The following is a 19,407-nucleotide window of genomic DNA, read 5'->3' on the forward strand; positions in this document are numbered from 1 at the left end:
TTAGACTCAAGGGTCTGTCTCTAAATCTCCAATTTATCATTAACTCTTCCCCGAGTCTCATCAGTAATTACCACCTCATTGATAAATAACATACACCAAGGCACCTCTCCTTGAATATATCGCGTCAAAACATTCTTCATCAAGGCAAATAAAAAAGGGCTCAGAGTCAATCCCTGATGCAACCCTATCAAAATCAAAAAGTGATCTGAATCTCCACCTACCATCCTCACCCAAGTCTTCACACCATCATACATGTCTTGAATTGACTTAGTATACGCCACGAGCACCCCTCTAGCCTCCACACACCTCTACAAAATCTTTCTGGGAACTCTATCATATGCCTACTCAAGATCAATAAACACCATGTGCAAGTCCTTCTTCCTCTCTCAAAACTGCTCCACTAATATCCTCACAAGGTGAACGGCCTCAGTAGTCGAGCGACCTAGCATGAAACCAAACTAATTTTAAGAGATAGTCGCGCTCCTTCTCAGACTCAACTCTACCACTCTTTCCCAAACCTTCATAGTATGACTCAACAACTTAATACCTCTATAGTTGTTGCAACTCTGGATGTCTCATTTATTTTTATATAATGGAATCATTGTACTCCACCTCCACGCTTCAGGCAACCTCGTCGCCCTAAAAATGATGTTAAACGACCTTGTCAATCACTTCAAACCTGCCCCGATAGTGCTCTTCCAAAAATCCACTGGAATCTCATCTGGCCCCGTCGTCCTACCCCAAAGTATCCTACGAATATCCCCCTTGACCTCCTCAACCCCTATACGCCTACAATAACCTTAGTCGCGACACTTCTCAAATTTCTCCAAGTCCCCCAACACGAAACCTTTGCACCCTTCGTCGTTCAAAAGTTTATGAAAATAGGACTATCACCTCTTCCTAATGAGGGCATCCTCAACTAACACAATATCATCCTCTCCCTTAATCCACTTCACTTGGTCAAGGTTAAGAGCCCTCCGATCCCTAGCCTTGGCAAGCCTATACAACTTATAATCCCCGTCTTTCTCCTCTAAAGCCGTATACAAGCTCTCAAAAACTACCGTCTTAGCCTCCGTAACCCTAACTTAGCCTCTCTCCTAGCTACCTTATATTCCTCCTTATTCATCCGTCTCTCTTCATCATCCTTGCTCTCAACCAACTAATCATACGCCACCTTCTTAGACTTCACCTTCCTCTTTGATCCACCACCAGTCCCCTCGATGCTTGCTAGATCGACCTCTCGAGACATCTAACACCTCTCTAGCGATCTACTTAATGCAACTAGCAGTCATCTCCCACATACTATCCACATCTTCTCTACTCTCCCATGCCCCTCTGCTCATCAAATTCTCCTTCATCTCCAAAGCACTAGCCAGAGTTAAGCTTTCCTACTTAATCCTAGGTCGAGCCTCCACTCTTATCTTCTTTCTGCCCTTATTGATTACTAAGTCCATCAGCAACAACTTATGTGAGTCAGAAGATTCTCGTTAGTTAAGACTTTACAGTCTTTACATAGAGCTCTATCACCTTTTCTAAGCAGCAAAAAGTCTATCTGAGTCTTGGCCACTGAACTATGAAACGTAATAAGGTGATCCTTCTTCTTTGAAAAGCTCGAATTCACTATCCACAACCCAAAAGCCCTAGAAAAATCAAAAAGAGAAGCTCTTCCTTCATTCTTCTCCCTAAAACCAAAACCGCCATGCACATCATCATAACCTCTTGTCAAAGACCCAATATGACCATTAAAGTCTCCTTCCACGAAAAGTTTCTCAGTGATCGGGACGCCCCTTAGCACCTCATCCAACACCTCCTAAAAGCCTTTCTTCTCTTTTTCATCCAAACCTACTTGTGGAGCGTAATCACTAATAACATTTACCGAAGACCCTCCCATAACCAACTTAATATACATCAACCTATCACTGACTCTCTTAACCTCTATCACTGCTTCCTAAGTTCTTCATCTACTAAGATACCTACCCCATTTCTTTGTCTCACGCTACCCTAGTACCACAACTTATATCCATCCGTATCTCTTGCCTTAGTGCCTACTCATTTAGTTCCTGGACACACGCTATACTAACCCTCTTATATCTAAGAATCTTCACTAGCTCTAAAGACTTACCTTGAAGCGTCCCTATGTTCTCGGACCTAATTTTTAACCTAGCAGTACCTTTACGCCCTAATATCCCTCGCCCCCAACCCTCGAATTGAACCTAGACCCGACCTCAACCTATGACATGACCCTAATCCACCATCTATACCCCTAGACACCACTCAAAAGGATACGATAGAAGAAAATAAAAAAAGAAGACGAAAAACACGACAAGCAAAAGAGTACAACTAAAAATATCTAAATCAGCAAACAAAACCAACAAGTAGGCTTTATACTCATAAGCAACAAAAAGTACTATACTAATCATAATTAACGCATACCTACTAAGTTACGGAGAACTAAAAATAGTAATCCCACATGAATAATCAAGAAAATCAGATGAGAAATCAGAATACAAAAAGAGACAAGAAGCCAATACCAAATAAACTATGGAAGAATAAATTAGAGAAGAGTGAAATGAGTGCACCTAGTACTGAGAGAAGATGCCGTGAATACGTTTTCTTGATCGTTTTGTCGAATTTCAACAAATTGGTGCAGAAATTGGTTACCAAAATTTTTTGTCACCGCCTTTACCCTATAGCTGGTACCACGTCCCTGTAATTGATCGTCGGAGAATATGTTGGTTGCCAAAAAAATAATCTAGGCACCAAAATCTTGATGTTGCCGCTTGAAGTGTCGGATCTGGACTGTAGTACCTGAAAAGACATTTATGCACAGGTAGGCTTTTTAGGCTAAAGTGGGTTTCCAATATGAAAAAGATGGCCTAATATTATTTGTCCAACCAACTACAATCAAAATTTATCCTTGAGAGACTAATAGGGCAAGTTCTTGATGACACAAGTATACATGAGATTTAGACAAATAAGCTCACCACACATTACATGCAAATTCATCAAGGAGACTCAACTGCCCCTCCCGCTAGAGACAAAATTAGAGTATTTATCAATATTAACAAGTCAAAATTTGTGGATTCATATAAAGAGAAAAGTTTTGTTACAAGGTTGCTCACGTCCATGCCCTTAGTTTTAATTTTTTTTTTGGATGGAGAGGGTTGTTTGTTTTGCATTTGTACCACGCACAATTTGCTAACTTATGGAAATAATCAAAGACGTAGCCTTACATTTTGTCTTTCAAATGAAGCAACCATATGACTACTCAGATTTCGCCATAGTTACAGAATGTGATCCCAAAATCACAATGCCACAGGTACTCAGATTTTCCTTGTATTTGTGACCTTGATGCCACGGGTACTCAGAATTCCCCTACATCCATGACTCAAAACCCACTCATGATGCTTTCTCCTTAAAATATCATCACTTAATCTATCATAAGGAAAATCTCGTCATGCATCACCTCATCAAATTAAAACTAAAGTAAAAGAAAATTCTAAGAATCAAAACAACATGATTAATCCATTAAAATGTGGGCACCATCAGAGTGCCCAAATATAGCATCCCAAAAAATAGAATAAAACATCATCCAAAATGTCATCAAAAAAACATAAAAATCATCTAGAAATATATCAAAACAATTCAAATTTGGGGTCACCCCCAACTGAAAGGATAATAGTGTCCATACCGCATAAGCAACTAAGTAAGAGAAAAATGATAGTCCCTGAATTTGTCTCAAGAATCGCTCTCTCCTGCAGAATTTTCATCAGCTTCACCAGTATTAGCATTTGATGCCTCATCATCACTCTCGACCCTAGGAGAAAGTAATCTATCACGCGGTTTCAGGACCTTCCACAGGCCCTTCACCCTCTTCCATATCTTATTGAAAAATTTATCTCTCTTCTTCTCCCTCTTCTTTATCTTCTCATGGAATTCCCAAAGATCCTTGTGAGACTCAGCCAGTGCTAAGTACGCTCGCTCAAGTCTAGTAACTGTGGCTTCATGTTTTTGCTGCTCCTTCTTATACTTATCATAGTCCTCACAGGACACATAAGAGTGACGCCTGGTGGATAACTCTCCCGACCTTTGAGGCAAACCTGATACTAGCTTCTTGATAACCCTGATATCAATACCAATATTTTCCTGAGGCCCAGTAGCAGATGGTCTACAAGATTCGAGCTCTTTACTTGCCCAAGTCAACCTTTCTATTCTTGTTTTGACCAGGTGCACTTTCACCCCTGATTTTGAGCGGAGTGATACGAGGTTTTGGTTTTACCCAGGTGTCTAAGGGATACTCTTCTACTCCTGCTCTTTTGCACAGTTCGATAATAAGAGAAGGAAAGGGAAGAAGTATACCACCCTAAATCTTGAAATGCCCCCACTCTTCAAGCACAATTTGGCCTACGTTCAGAGCAATACCAAACATAAGACAAGATACCATGTGAGCTCGCAAATTAGTGATAGAATTCATATATGTACAAGGTGAAACTCTACTTCAAATAATGTTTAACCATATTTTGGCATTTGTTGTGAAGTCGTGCATGGAGATCCATCTTTTGGTGACATCCCAAGAGACCTCTCTGTTAGGGCACAGTATGATAGTCATCTAGGTCCCTAGCTCACATCCCTTTACTTGGAAGTCAGCCATGTCAGCCTCCGAGAGCACATATACCTCATTCACCTACTCCACTCCAAAATGCACATTCTTTCCCTGAATCTTCATCACTGGGTTTGAGAGAAAGACTACGTTCAGATTCACATAGAATACTCTTACTTAGTACTCATTGGCAAGACAGGGGTCCGAGATAAAACATATCTACTCGGTAGCAGCAAGCTTGTCAAAGAATTTTGGGAACTTCTCAAGCACCTTATTCATACAGACACCTTTTTCTAGAAGTAACTTGGTCCTTGGGAGTTCACTGTAATGCTGGCTGTGATATTCAGGATCCATCAAATGGACATGGTCATAGTCTCCCATGTTGAGTAACTGTAGGCAACATAATCCAAGTTGTTATTAGCACTTTCACACCAAAACCATGCTAGATTAATTAGTTAAACTCAGGTGGTAATATTGTAATTGGTTTTGAGGTAAGAAATGGACATGCAAAAATTTTGGACTCAACTAAAAACTGGTCTCAATTAAGGCGATAGCGAACCATTCACCATAATCATGGTGCTGCAATCGTGGACCATTCACCGCGATCACAGTTTCGCAATTGCAGTACCGATGACCGCAATCGTGGTAACTGAGACCATGTTCGACAATTTCTGCAACATTACTAAAACACAAGATTTTAACCCCAAATTTAGTTCCAATCGATCAATTGAATTTCACACTTATGAAACTAATACCCTAAGTGCTAGATTATACCCTCAAAACATAAGGAAAGCAACATGAAATATATTTAGGCATTAAGTCAAGCACATGGTATACATGTCAATTCTATCATTTTTAGGCCTAAATCTGGGTACCCAAGACTTCCCCATTGATGTGTATACCAACTACAACAATAACCATAAACAAAAATGGATTTGACATTGAAAACACTATTGCAGTTCCTAACTACAAGTTCCAAGCCTAAAACAATATCAAAGTGAGGGAGTTCGGACCACTTGTCAAGTTAAAGGATGAAAATGGACTGAAATACACTCTAGGACACTTAACAAATACCTGCACCTTAGAGGATTTTGAGAGAATTTAAAAAAGAGGCATGGGATAGGAGAGACAGTTAGATCGTCTTTTAAGCTAATTCGATCGTGATCGTGATCCAAGTTTTGCGATCGTGAGCACTCGACTATCGCGATTGCGATGACACGGGCCACGATTGTGGTTAGGTCCTCTGTACTCCCCTAGTCAGTTGAAAACATGATAATTTCACACCTTTTCTTTTTTTTTAATTTCAATCAGCACTCCTCGTGGCACTACAATTTCATGGATTATGTATAAGCTAAAAATAAAATCTACTCTATCATGTATAAATAAAAGAATATGGGCCACTCTCGTGGCATGATGGGTAGTTTCCCATCTTTGATGGCAAGACACCATTTCGACTACCATTTATATTTTTACTTAGAAGATTTGAATCTCCATCCTAACTTTCGCTCTCTATGATTTGAGCGGCAGAGGGACAAAAGATTCAGATCTTCCAAGATAAAATGTGATAGTAAAAGTGACATGGTGATCCGGTTTATATCTCGCCACTTTGAAGACCTTAACCTCTTTCCCAATTTCACATTAAATTTTCAATTTAGCTCCTTGGGTAAAGGTGAGAACATCACTAAGCCACTAGTTGTACATCATAAATTGAGCTCCTTGGCCTTTGATGGTGGGGCTTTCATGTGTGCTTTTGGAATGACAAACTCCAAAATGTAGGGATATTGCTCTTTTTCCCCACATTCCATCATTTACGTAGGTGAATGGATTTTCATTACATCCACTAAGCATAATGTTGAAAAATGATTTGAATGAGTTCTATCCCTTAATTCCAGACTCACCTCCCTAATAAAATTCTTACCCCGAGGTAACCTAGAGTCATCATAAGAGATTTGCTTGGCTTTTTCTTTTTCTCTTTAGGACCATCTCCTTAATTTTGGCATCTCCAACAATATATTGTTCGGTTGGTTGAGAAATCACCGATGCTTCTCTGCTACCAAGCTTATCATCGTAGCTTAATTTCTCTTCTTGGTTAACCTCATCTTGGGAAGTGGGCAAGGCAATTGTATTTGAATGATTTGTTTCCTTGCCCATTTCCTCCATCTTGACAATTTCCCTTCCAAAAGCCTCATTGGATTGATGTATGTCTTGCACATTCTCCCCTATTGTAGTTGCTCGATCCAAAATAATTTGAAATATTATTTTAAAAGTACTGGACTCGGCTTGTTGTTCTTTCTTAACAGATCATAATACCTATCAAACTTATAAAAAGAACTAGCAATTGGGTTAGCATAACGGAGGGAGGGAGCATTTGAGAAATCACTCCAATATGCATCTCGAACACCACATAAAGAACAATCATACTCCCAATAGGATCGAGATGGTAATTCTATCTCTCTCCAGGAAACATATCTACAATCTCTCCGAAAGTGGGGTTCGTCACAATGTGGACATGGATCGTCAAGATAGGACTTCCAACTATCAAAATCATATTTGTCGGAAGATGCCATAGAGAAAAGTAAAACAAAAACAAAAATCTACCTAACACAAGAAACAAAGAAAATCACAAACATATATTTACAAGTTTGAATTCAAGCAAGTAAGCTAGAATTCCAAACTAACTCCATACGTCAAATTGTTCCTCGACAACAACGCCATTTTTGATAACTCTCAACTTACACATCAATTTAAGTACAAGGCGGTCGTCGTCAATATATTTACCCAATTTTTTAGTCGGGGTCGAATCCACGAGAAACAATGTGAGTGGCGATCAAATTAGTTTGAAATAATGATTACTTACTAAATTCAAACGTAGTGTACGAGAATGTAAAAATGAGGGAGTTTGAATAACGTCACAACTAATGTCTATTTTTGGGTTTTTCAAGTACTAATTCGGGGCTATGAATAATTAAAGTTTAATCAATTAGGCACGGATCTTGGGATTATGCTTTCCTAGGGGCAAGTTATGCATGAGAAATGATGATTCGGTGAATACTCTAATCGTTGATGATATGGTAGGCTAGGTTGAAAGTCCTTGAGACTAATTTGTCAACATAGTCTCAAAGATTTCACTCATTGACCCTTCTGAGTACCTAACAAGTGTGTCAATTAAAGCCACCAAATACCTCAATTGGGCATCCCTCAGGACCCAACACTATATTATTCTACTATATTTCCTTTTCTTTCAAGGATGATACCCAAGATATAGTCAACCGCACAATAACTCTTATGTCTAAGATAGTGAAAGTTTAGCAAACTATACCAATAATTGTCTATTATTACTTTGGTTCCTACATCCCTCTTTCAAGGATGATATAGGTTCCTAAAGTTCACCCAAACCCTTCTTTCAAAGATGGTTTGAGCTTTCAAGAGCTTGAGATTTTCACCTACAAACCCTTTTGGGTATTTGAATCTTTCACCCACAAATCATAACCAATTTAATCAAGAAATAATAGAACCCATCATTAATTAACTACCATATGCATAAATAAATCACTATCCACACACGATTGCAACCTATTATAGCATAATCTCAAGAGGAAAAACTAGCTACTCATGACATAAATAAATAACTATATACCCACAATCTCTATTTATTTTATTTATAGAAAACTAAGTGAATGTTATTTCAAACATTGAACTCAAACAAATCTTCAATGGGAGTTTGCTAGTCCTTCACTTGGAAGCTACTCCAATGTATTCTTCACCCAAAATTAATATAATATTTTCTTCTCCAAGTATGGAGACTAAGATCTAGAACAAAGTTCAATAAGTGAAAAATTCTATAATCAATGATAGAATGATAGGGTTTGAGTCTTCTTTAGGGCAACTTTGGGAACAACTGTGTGTATTTCCATCTTTTCCCTTGGACGGATTTTCTGCTAGTCCGCAATCGCCTCATCTTTATCGTGATCGCGCCTATCATGGCAGTGGGAAATGCCACGCAATCATAGTATGTTGACCTCTTGACTGACCAAGACCGCGATTGTGATAACTGAGGCTATGTTCTTCTCTAGGTCTTCAGTTGCACTTCTTTGCTCTCTTTTATTCCTTTTCAACTCACATTCATATATTTTTATCTCATTACCTATGTTCCTAAAAAATGTGAATATTAGTGCATTTAATCATAAACATGTCTCATTTATTCATTCAAAACATGATAATAAACACGAATATTGAGTACCAATATGTGGTAAATTCACCACTCATCAGTGGGGGTTGGTTCTGGTGGGGAAATATAAGAGGGAGGGGAGAGGGGGGCTTTAATTGTGGTAATAGCCTTAGGCTGCAATGTGATGGTGGAGGCTCTAATAGCAAATGACAACCTTGAGGCTGCAGTGGTGGGGGTGGGGGCGACTGTTTTTTTTTTCTTTTTCTTTTTTTTAATTCTCTTAATATTAAATTGACCAAAAATGACCCTCACTCGTACCCAGGCACGTGTAGTCACGCATTTTGTCCAACTCAGTCAATTTTGTGCCACATAAGCTTGGTTAACGGTCAAAGGAGTTTAAAATATTGAGTTTTATTGAGTTGAGGGGTTCAAATGATAAAAGTCTAACTAGAGACATTCACTTTACAAACTCGGACAAGTACAAGACTCCACCGAGTTATTTTGTCTTTTTTTTTCATTATGGGTTCTGAGGTATGGAAAATATTCTCTTTGCATAAATACAGGGGAAATGATTCTTACTATATACACCCACAACCAACCTCCTGTATCCCTAAATTATTTTAGGGGAAACGGGGGTATTTACTGCAGAGTGTTAGCTATTTTACTTCTGAATTAAATGGTAAGTGGTTCGATGTATGGGAATAGTCTCCTTACAGAAGTTCAGAATGGATGTTGCATACTCTATATGCTCACCATCTGATACTTTAAATTAGTCGTGGAGAATTTATTACATTATGCTAGGCCTTTTATTTGTTAGATGGTCAGTAAGTCAAGGTGTGGGAAATAGTCTCTTTCATAAATAGAAGACGAATATTGCATACTATAGAAACCCCCTCTCCCAGTAGCGTGCTCGTCTGGGAACATTTATTGCTCAGTGAGATATTTTTATTAGTGACTTGGATATTGAATTTGAGGTTATGTATCGGTAGAACGAAGGAGGATGCTTGATGAATATAAATTATTCATATAATTTAGTATATAAAAATTATATTTTTAAATAAAATATGAACAATTATATTTAATCCTCACATTCTTTTTGATGAATTCTATAGGAAAAAAAGTACAAGAAGAATACAAAAGAAAAAATAAAAGAATTCCACGGTGTAATCACAAAAACTTCTCACAACCGTGTGGACGTGGTGTCCTGCATGACAAAAGAAGAGTAGGATAAGGTGATCTATCCTACTCTTAATGTGGATGAGTGTTAAAGCTAGGTTAAAGGGTTAAGCTGTGTTTCCTCAAAGATTATCAGACATCCTTCTTAGTTAAATGGTTGTGAAGACATTGTATCACATGTCTCTAGTGGTTGGGGTGTCTGTGTAGTAGTTGAATGCAGAATCGAGAAATTGGGTTGAGCAGTTAACACTTCCTAAATTAGATTATAGTTTTGCAACTTATTGTTTCTTGTATGTTTTAACTTCTTTAGTTTTATTTGTACATGATCTGCAAAATTTTTGAAGTTCTGTTATCCCAGAGCGAGATAATAGAGTGTTACTTTTGATTCTCTCTTGTGCATCCTACAATATAGTATGCTTTCTTCAATTTTGTCAGGAAGATGAGATTGATGATCTTAATTGCAAACAATGGTATCATTGGAATTTTTTTGCTTCTGAGTTAACCTTATGCTCTGAAGCTCATTTGGTTTTTAGCAGAATTTCGTTATAAAGTTGGATGCATGAGCTTGATAGATGCTTTGCTTCTGTAATTGACATATTTTTTGATTGAAGGATAATACTATTATTTCTTTTTAGCAACTATGGCAAAAATTATTAAGGAAATACTGCCCCCAGATGTTCGTGTTGCTCGAGATACTCTGGATCTTTTGATTGAATGTTGGGTAGGTGAGTTGATTTTTGATATGTATGATTTAGTTTTTGGGTTCAATTTTAAAGACTTCTGATCTGGCTTTGCTATTGTTAGTGGTGGTTGTGTATAATAGCATCTGGTATTCTGTATAGTTTTAAGCGAATAATAGCTTGTTTGGATTGGATTTTTCCCAGTACTTGTAAGCTAAAATAGATTTTGAGCACTTTTGTAAAAAAACAAGGCAGCCTGGTGCACTAAAGCTACCGCTATGCGCAGTATCCGGGATAGGGCCCCACCATAAAGGTGTATCGTACGTAGTCTTACCTTGTATTTCTGCCAGAGGCTGTTTCCAAGGCTTGAACCCGTGACCTGCTGGTCACATGGCAACAACTTTACCAGTTACTCCAAGGCTCCCCTTCTTTTGAGCACTTTTGTAGTTTTGGGTAAAATATAGAGTGCTGATACACTCTTGGTTTTAATCTAAAATGATAAAAAAAAAAGCCATAAGCCTCAACTTAAAAATTGTAACTTATGATTTTTGGCTTATTAGTCAAAAGCCAAAGGTCAATCTAAACAAGCTCTAGCTAACATGACTAGAATCGATATTGCTGGTGAAGGTTTGCATTGAAAGGGAAAGTGAGTTTAAAAGTTATTGTCTAGTCAGATATTCTATGGTGAACTTAGGTGTATGATATACACCTAAGTGTCATTATCTATGCATGTTTAGCTTAGTTTTGAGGACATTTGGGTGTGCTTAATGAAGTATAAAGGGTGTATTTGTGAATTTATGTGTTAAGTTGCATGTTTAAAGTGTTTAAGGTGCATTTGAAACAAGTCAAGACAAAAAGAATCAAATAGAGTTCAGATGAGAAAACTAGTTAGGGTAGCTTATGTTTATTCTAGTGTACTTTGATAATCTCTATTGTGTTGTATGGACTAATGTTGTAGGAGACTATTGGAGTATCTATGAAAGCTAAATGAATCCTATAACCAAGACACAAGAAGTGGGGAAGCAAGAAATATGCAGACGAGAAGAAGAGAAAAAAATTGGATGAACCCTCACCCAGAGGAAGGAGCCTTGTGTCGCATTCCCTAGGGCGAGGAAACACTAAATCAACCTTTCTATGGTCCTGCATCACACCTCCTTGTCCATATGACGAGCCATGCGACGCAACCCCCTTCTCTCGGACGTCTAAAAGTTGATTTTTATGTTATTTTAGTGGGGGTAAAGTTTTAAATGCATATGTTTCATATGGGGGAAGACTATGGATGACCTAAAGTACTATATAAGGAGTCCTTAGCCACATTTACACCTCATTTTTGGAATAACACAAGATTGGAGAGCGGAGGAGGCATCAAAGGCTCTACTCTAGAGTTTTTCTCCTTTCAACTTTAGTTTTTTTGTAGTTTTTACTTATGTATTCATTTATCGTGATTCTTTATATGACTTTGAGTGTCTAAACACTCTCTTTATAGGATTGATACTATGAATATGATTTCTTAGCATAACATTCAAGTTGGTTAATTATCACAAATAGTTGTTCTTATGTTCTTGCACTTACTATTCTATTGATTCACAATCTTTAGAATACATTTATATTTCTTTTGTGAGCCCGGAAGGAGTAACATTAGATTAGAACGTGGAACATAAGGAATGGTTTTTGTCTCTCGTCTAAGGAATGGTTTTTGTCTTTCGGACGAGTTAAAGACTAGATTCGAGGTTAGGATAGAAATATACCTAATTTGCTCCATTTGGCTCAAATATGGGATGAAATATAAATGTGTTTGAATTATTTCCTATATCCCCGCTCAATGATGTAGTTGTGAGGCTAATTTAAATAGACGATTAGAGGCTCAAAAGACCATAAGCATGATATTAACCCTGTGAGTCAATGACCAGGATAAATAACTTAACCAACACGATTGTGTAACTTTGCATGATTATTCAAGATGCCTTCACCCTGGAGTTCTCCTAATTATTGTTTTGTAAAACTTTAGTTTTTGTTATTGCTCATTGTTACTTTTATCATACTAAAACTTAAACTTTCTTGGTTACAATTTGCATTTGTTTAACTTAAATTATAATACTAGAATTAGATCGTCTGCTAAACATTAAGTCCCTATGGGATCAATATTGGGCTTGTAAGAGCTACTTTATTACTTGCACGATGATGAGTGGTGATTTACCACTCATTCGCACTCATCGTTCATGCACATTACCATGTTTTGAATGAATAAATGAGACCTATTTGTGAGTAAATATACTAATATCCACATTTTACAGGCACAAAGGTGATGAGATGAAAATATGTGGATTGGAGCTAAAAGATAGCAAAAAGGAGAGGAAAAGTGCACAACTGAAGAACCTAAACAAATCAGGCTCAGTTATCGCGATCTCAGTCAGTCAAGCAGGTCAACATACCGCGATCACGTAGCTCTGTCTGCGTTCGTGGTGGCCGTGAAAGAGGGATGTAGGAACCAAAACAATAGTAGATAATTATTGCAATAATTTGCTAAATTTTCACTATCTTAGACATAAGAGTGATTGTGAGGTTGACTATATCTTGGGTATCATCCTAGAAATAGGGTTGCCTAGTTGAGGTATTGGGTGGCTTTAATTGAAACAATCGTTAGGTACTCGAAAGGGTCAATGAGTGACATCTTTGAAACTATGTTGACAAACTAGCCTCAACGACCTTCAACCTAGCCTACCACATCTTCAACGATTAGAGCATCCACCAAATCATCACGTTTTCACGCATGACTTGTCCCTAGGAAAGCATAACCCCACGATTCGTGCCTAATTAATTATACTCTAATTATTTGTAGCCCTGAATAAATACTTGAAAATCCCCAAATATATATTAGTGTGACATCATTCAATCCCCCCCCCCCCCTATTTCTACATTCTTATACAATAGGTTTTAATTTAACAATTATCTATTATTTTGAGCTAATTTGAACGCCACTCGTATTGTTCCTCATGGATTTGACCCCACCTCAAAAGTTGAATAAATATATTAACAATAACCACCTTGCACTAAATTGAACGTGTAAGTTGAGCGCTATAAAAAATGGCGTCGTTGTCGGAGAACAATTTGTCGTATTGATTTAGTTTAAAACTTTAGCCTACTTGCTTCAATTCAAACTTGTAAATAAGTGTTTGTGATTTTCTTTTGTTTCTTGTGTTGAGTAGATTTTTGTTTTTGTTTACTTTACTCCATGGCATCTTAGGATAAATATGATTTTGGTAGTTGGAAATCCTATCGTGATGATCCATGTCCATATTGTGATGGACCATACTTTCGGAGAGATTATAGATATGTTCCTTGGGGAGAGATGGAATCACCATCTTGATCCTATTGGGAGTAAGATTGTTCTTTATGTGGTGATCGTGATAGACATTGGAGTGATTGTCCAAATGCTCCCCCCTTATTATGCTATCCTAATTGCTAGTTCTTCTTATGAGCTTGATAGGTATCATAATGCAATGAGGGAAGAACAACATGCCGGGTCCAATAATTTTAAAGAAAGGCTTCAAAACATGTCGGGTCCAATAGTTTTGAAGAAAAGCTTCAAACTCTTTTAGACTAGGTAACTACAATATGGGAGAACGTGCATGACATACATCAATCCAACGAGGCATTTAGAAGGGAGATTGCCAAAATAAAGGAAATGGGCAAGGAAATAAATCTCGCAATTACCATTACCTTGCCCAGTTTCCAAGAAAAGGTTGATCAAGAAGAGGAATCAAGCTATGTGGTTCATGATGAGCTTGGTAGTGAAGAACCCTCGATGATTTCCCAACCAACTGAACCAACTCTTGTTAAAGATACTAAAATCAAGAAAATGGTACTAGAGTCAAAAGAAGAAGACAAACAAATTTCTTATGAAGACTCTAGTTCATTTTGGAGAAAAGATGCAAATAATGATGCAACTCCGGAACTAAGGGACCTCATTCAAACCATTTTTAGCAGGATGTGATGAAATTCCATCTACCTAAGCAAATGGAGGATCATGGGGAAAAGGAGCACCATCCCTATATTTTGGAGTTTGATATTCCAAAAGAACACATGGGAGCCCCACACTTGAAGGCCAATGAGCTAAATTTCTGATGTTCAACTAGTGGCCTATTAATGTTCCTACCATTACCCAAGGAGCTATATCATAAATTTGATATAAAATTGGGTAAAAAGTTCAAGTCTTCCAAGTGGTGAGATAGAAATCTCCTCGTTATGTACTCATATCTATCGTGTTTCGTCTTGGAAGATCTGAATCTTCTATCCCTCTGCTGCTCAATTTATAGTGAGCGAAAATTGAGACAGAGATTCAAATTTTCTAAGTGGAAATATAAATAATAGTTGAAGAGGTATCTTGCCACCAAAGATGGTAAACAATCCATCAAGCCACAAAAGTGGCACGTATCCTTTTGTTCCTGCATGATAGAGTAGATTTTACTTTTGTTTATGCATAGTCCATAAAATTATGGCGAGGAGTGTGACTGAAATTGAGAAAAGGGAAAGTAGGACATTATTGAGTTTTGGACTAAGCAGAGGAATGCAGAAAAGCTAAACAACTGGCCTCAGTTTTTGCGATCACGACCTGTGTCACCGCGATCACGGTAGCTGAGTGTCCATGATCGCGGAACTCTGACCGCGATCGCGTTCAAATCAGTTTAAAATACCATCTGACTTCTCACTCCTCCCCACGTTTCTCTTCTTATTTTTTTTCTCAAAATTGCACCCAAAAGTCTAAAATTTTTGCATACTCGAGCTGATATTGCATCCCTATGCATCCTATGCTAAGGTCTGTTTCCTAATTCCCTCGAATTGAGTGTTTTGGTGGCCTAAAACTTGTGCCTTTTGACTAGGCCTAATTTTGTATTTTCAATGCTTACACTATGTTGGAACGAACTTATTGGTGTGGCAAGCTATTGTGGTTGGTGTACACATTGACGGGAAAGTCTTGAGTACCCAGATTTAGGCCTAAAACTGATAGAATTAACATGTACACCAAGTATTTGATTTAATGCCCCAATAGATTTCATGTTGCTTTCCTTATGTTTTGAGTGTATAATCTAGCATTCAGGGTTTAAGTTTCATGATCATAATGATATTGGGTTTTTGGAACGCAAATTGGGATTGGAATTGAGTATTATTTATTGTAAAAAATTTGGTCGAAATTGATCTTAGGTACCGCAATCGCGGTCATTGGGGCCGCAATTGCAGTTTCGCAATCGCAGCAAAGAGTCGTGATCACTATATCTGAGAGCACTTTTTTGCTGAGACCAAAATTTTTTCATGCCCAGTTTTGACCCCAAAACCCCCTATGGCACCACCCAATGAGTTTGTCTGAATAAATAAACATAATTTAGTGTAAAAATGCTAATGATGGTCATTGTTGTGTTGATCACAAGTATTAGGTCGCAAAAATGAGAGATTTTGACCATACCAGATTCATGGCTGCAGAATGCCACAACCTCTACTATAGTGACCTGCCAAGCACCAAGTTACTCTCGAAAAAGGGTATTTTCTTAGATAAAGTAGAGGAAAAATTCTCGGGATTCTATGCCAGACTTAATGCTATCGGGTGGATGTGCTTCGCCCGGACCCCTACTTTGCTAATGATCAATGGGTGTGTGAGTTCTACGCTAATCTTAGCGTAGTCTCTTTCACAAACCTAGTGATGAAAATTTGAGGAAAGGATGTGCACTTCGGAGCGGAGCGGATCAATGAAGTATATAGGCTCACGGATGTAGACATGGCTCAGTTCTAAGAAAAAGGGTGTGAGCCAAGGACCTGGTTGGCTGACATATTATGCCTCAGCAAAGAAGTTTCCTGGGCCATCACCAAAATAGGCATCTCTATGAACGACTTCACAGAAGAGGCCAGGCTTTGGTTGACTATCATCTGCAGCAGAGTATCCCCGTGCACACACCTGACTGCCATCATAGATTTACGAGCTAGGATGGTGGCTTATATCTTATTGGGTATTCATCTGGACGTGGGCCAAATTGTGATCTCAGAGTGGAGGTACTTCAAGAATCGGGGAGTACACTTCTTCTCTTTCCTTCCCTTAGTACTGAGCTATGTAGGAGGGCAAAAGTGGAGAAATACGCTGCAGATACCTGGGTGTATCCAGGACCCTGCATCTTTTCACTCAAAATTTGGGGTGAGGGTGCACCTAGTCAGATCAAGAAGATAAAGGTAGACGCGGGCAAATCAACCCAGTGTGACACAGATTCTTGTAGACCTTCTTCGGCAAACCCTTTTAATGGGATCTCAGGTGAGATGTGGGTGATTAAGGAGCCAATGTCCAGATTTCCTCAGGGATCGAGAGAGTCCTTCACACTCTCCACTCATATATAGCTCGGTTAGATTATAAAGTATACTTGGAGGAGCAAAAGAAGTAGAGAGCCATGATTGCCAGATTGGAGAGAGCCTATTTAGCTTTGGCAAAATCGAACAGGGATCTTAAGAGGTCACACAAAAAGATAGTGAAGAAAGAGAAGAAGGGAGATAAATTCTTCACCAAGATGTGGAAAGAGGTGAAAGGCATCTTCAAGGTGCTCAAACCCAATGAGCGACTACCTTAGCTGAGGGTGGATAGAGGTGACGAGGCCCCAGCTGAGTGGTCCGGTGCGGACAATGATGGAGATGATGTAGAGCCTGAGGGAGATAGCGGTCTGTGAGTCAAATTCAGGGAGCATCCTTTGCTCTTGATTTATTTCTTATGCAGTGAGAACACTGCTAGATTTTCTGTTGGCGGTGTCAGTCCTTGGATTCGTATTGTTTTGATATATTTTTGGATATTCTTGATATTGTTTTGATGACATTTTGGGATGATTTATATTTTGTTTTTGGATTGCTACATTTGGATACTCTGATGGTGCCCACATTTCATGGATTAGTCATTTTGTTTTTGATTTTAGATTTTCTATTTTACTTTAGCGTTATTTTGATTGTGATGTTCGACGAGATTTTCTCTATGATGGATTGATTGACGATATTCTTAAGAAAAAATATCGTGATTGGGTTTTGAGCCATGGATGCAGGGGAAGTTTGAGTACCCGTGGCATTGTGGATTTGGGATTGCACTCATGTCATTAGCGAAGTCTGAGTAGCTATATGGTTGGTTTGCCTATATTAAGCCAAATTGTAAGACAAAGGCTTGGGTTGTTTCTATAGTTAGCAAATTATGCATGGTATAAATGCAAAGCAAACACCCCCCTCAGGCCAAAACTTTTTGAAAACTCAAGGGCATGGACGTGAGAGACCTTGCACCAATATCTTTTCTCTTTTTATGACTCCACAAATTTTGACTTATGAATATTGTTAGATACTCTAATTTTTGTCACTAGTGGGAGGGGAAATTGAGACCACTTGGCGAGTTTGCATGCCATGTGCAGTGAGTTATTTGTCTATATCTCATGTATACTTGTGTCATCTAGAACTTGCCCCATTGGTCTCTCAAGGCTAATTTTGATTGTATTTGGTTGGTGAGATGATCTTAGGCTATCTTTGTGACATTAGAAGCCCACTTATCTTAAAAAGCCTACCTGTGCATAGATGTTATCCCTAATCACCCATTTTGAGCCTTTGGACCTTGCTTTGGCAAACACATTGTAAGTCGTAAACCTTTCAATTTTTATCCTTCTTTTGAACCCTATCCTTCTTGAACTTAAAAATGCAACTTGAGGCTAAGTTAGGGGTGGTGAAGATTGAAGAAAGTAACTTTGGTCCACGAAGTATTTAGTGAGTGCCTAAGAGCTTAAACATTGAAAATCAATGATTAGAAAAAAAAGGAATTGCATAAAGTTTGCAACAACAAAAAATGAAAGAAAATAGGTGAAGCAAGAAAGCAAAAGTAGGCACTTGTGTAATCAAAAGAAGTGGCACATAGTCAAAGGTGGAGTATATAGTATGATAAAGATGTTTTTATAGTGTGATATAAACGTGTATTGTCTCATGGTAAGAGGTAGTGTTGCTTGAGGACAAGCAAAGCTTTAAGATAGGGGTGTTGATGAGTGGTGAATTTACCACTCATGATTCGTGCATATTACTATGTTTTGAATGAACAAATGAGACATATTTGTGAGGAAATGCACTAATATCCCATTTTGCAGGCACAAAGGTGATGAGATGGAAATATATGGATTGAAGCTAAAAGAGAGCAAAAAGGAGAGAAAAAGTGCACAGCTGAAGAACCTGCACAGATCAAGCTCAGTTATCGCGATCGCGGTCCTCATACTGCAATCACGGTGATTCAAGCAGGTCAACATACCGCGATCGCGTGGCTCTGTCTGCGGTCGCGGTAGCTGCGAACGCAGACAAGCTTCTGCGATTGCGGTGTGTCGAAAAATCAGCCCAAGGGCAAAGACGTAAATGCTCACAGCTGATCCCAAATTTGCCTCAAGAAGACTCAAACCCTATCCTCTCATTCATTCTACAGCTCCCATTTGAATGGATTTTTTGCTTTAGTCCTTAGCCTCCATACTTGGAGAAGAAAATATTATATTAATTTTGGGTGAAGAATACATTGGAGTAACTTCCAAGTGAAGGATTTACAAACTCCCATTGAAGATTTGTTGAAATTCATAGTTTGAAGTAACATTCACTTAGTCTTTCTCAAATCAAATCAATGGAGATTTTGGGTAAATCTTTCCCTGTTTATCTTATGAGTAGCTAGTTTTTCCTCTTGGGGTTATGTATGAGTAGGGTGCAAGTATGTGTGGGTTGTGATTCATTTGTGCATATGCTAGTTTGTTGATGAT

The sequence above is a fragment of the Capsicum annuum genome, chromosome 10, assembly GCF_002878395.1.
Source record: "Capsicum annuum cultivar UCD-10X-F1 chromosome 10, UCD10Xv1.1, whole genome shotgun sequence".
Taxonomy (NCBI): Eukaryota; Viridiplantae; Streptophyta; class Magnoliopsida; order Solanales; family Solanaceae; genus Capsicum; species Capsicum annuum.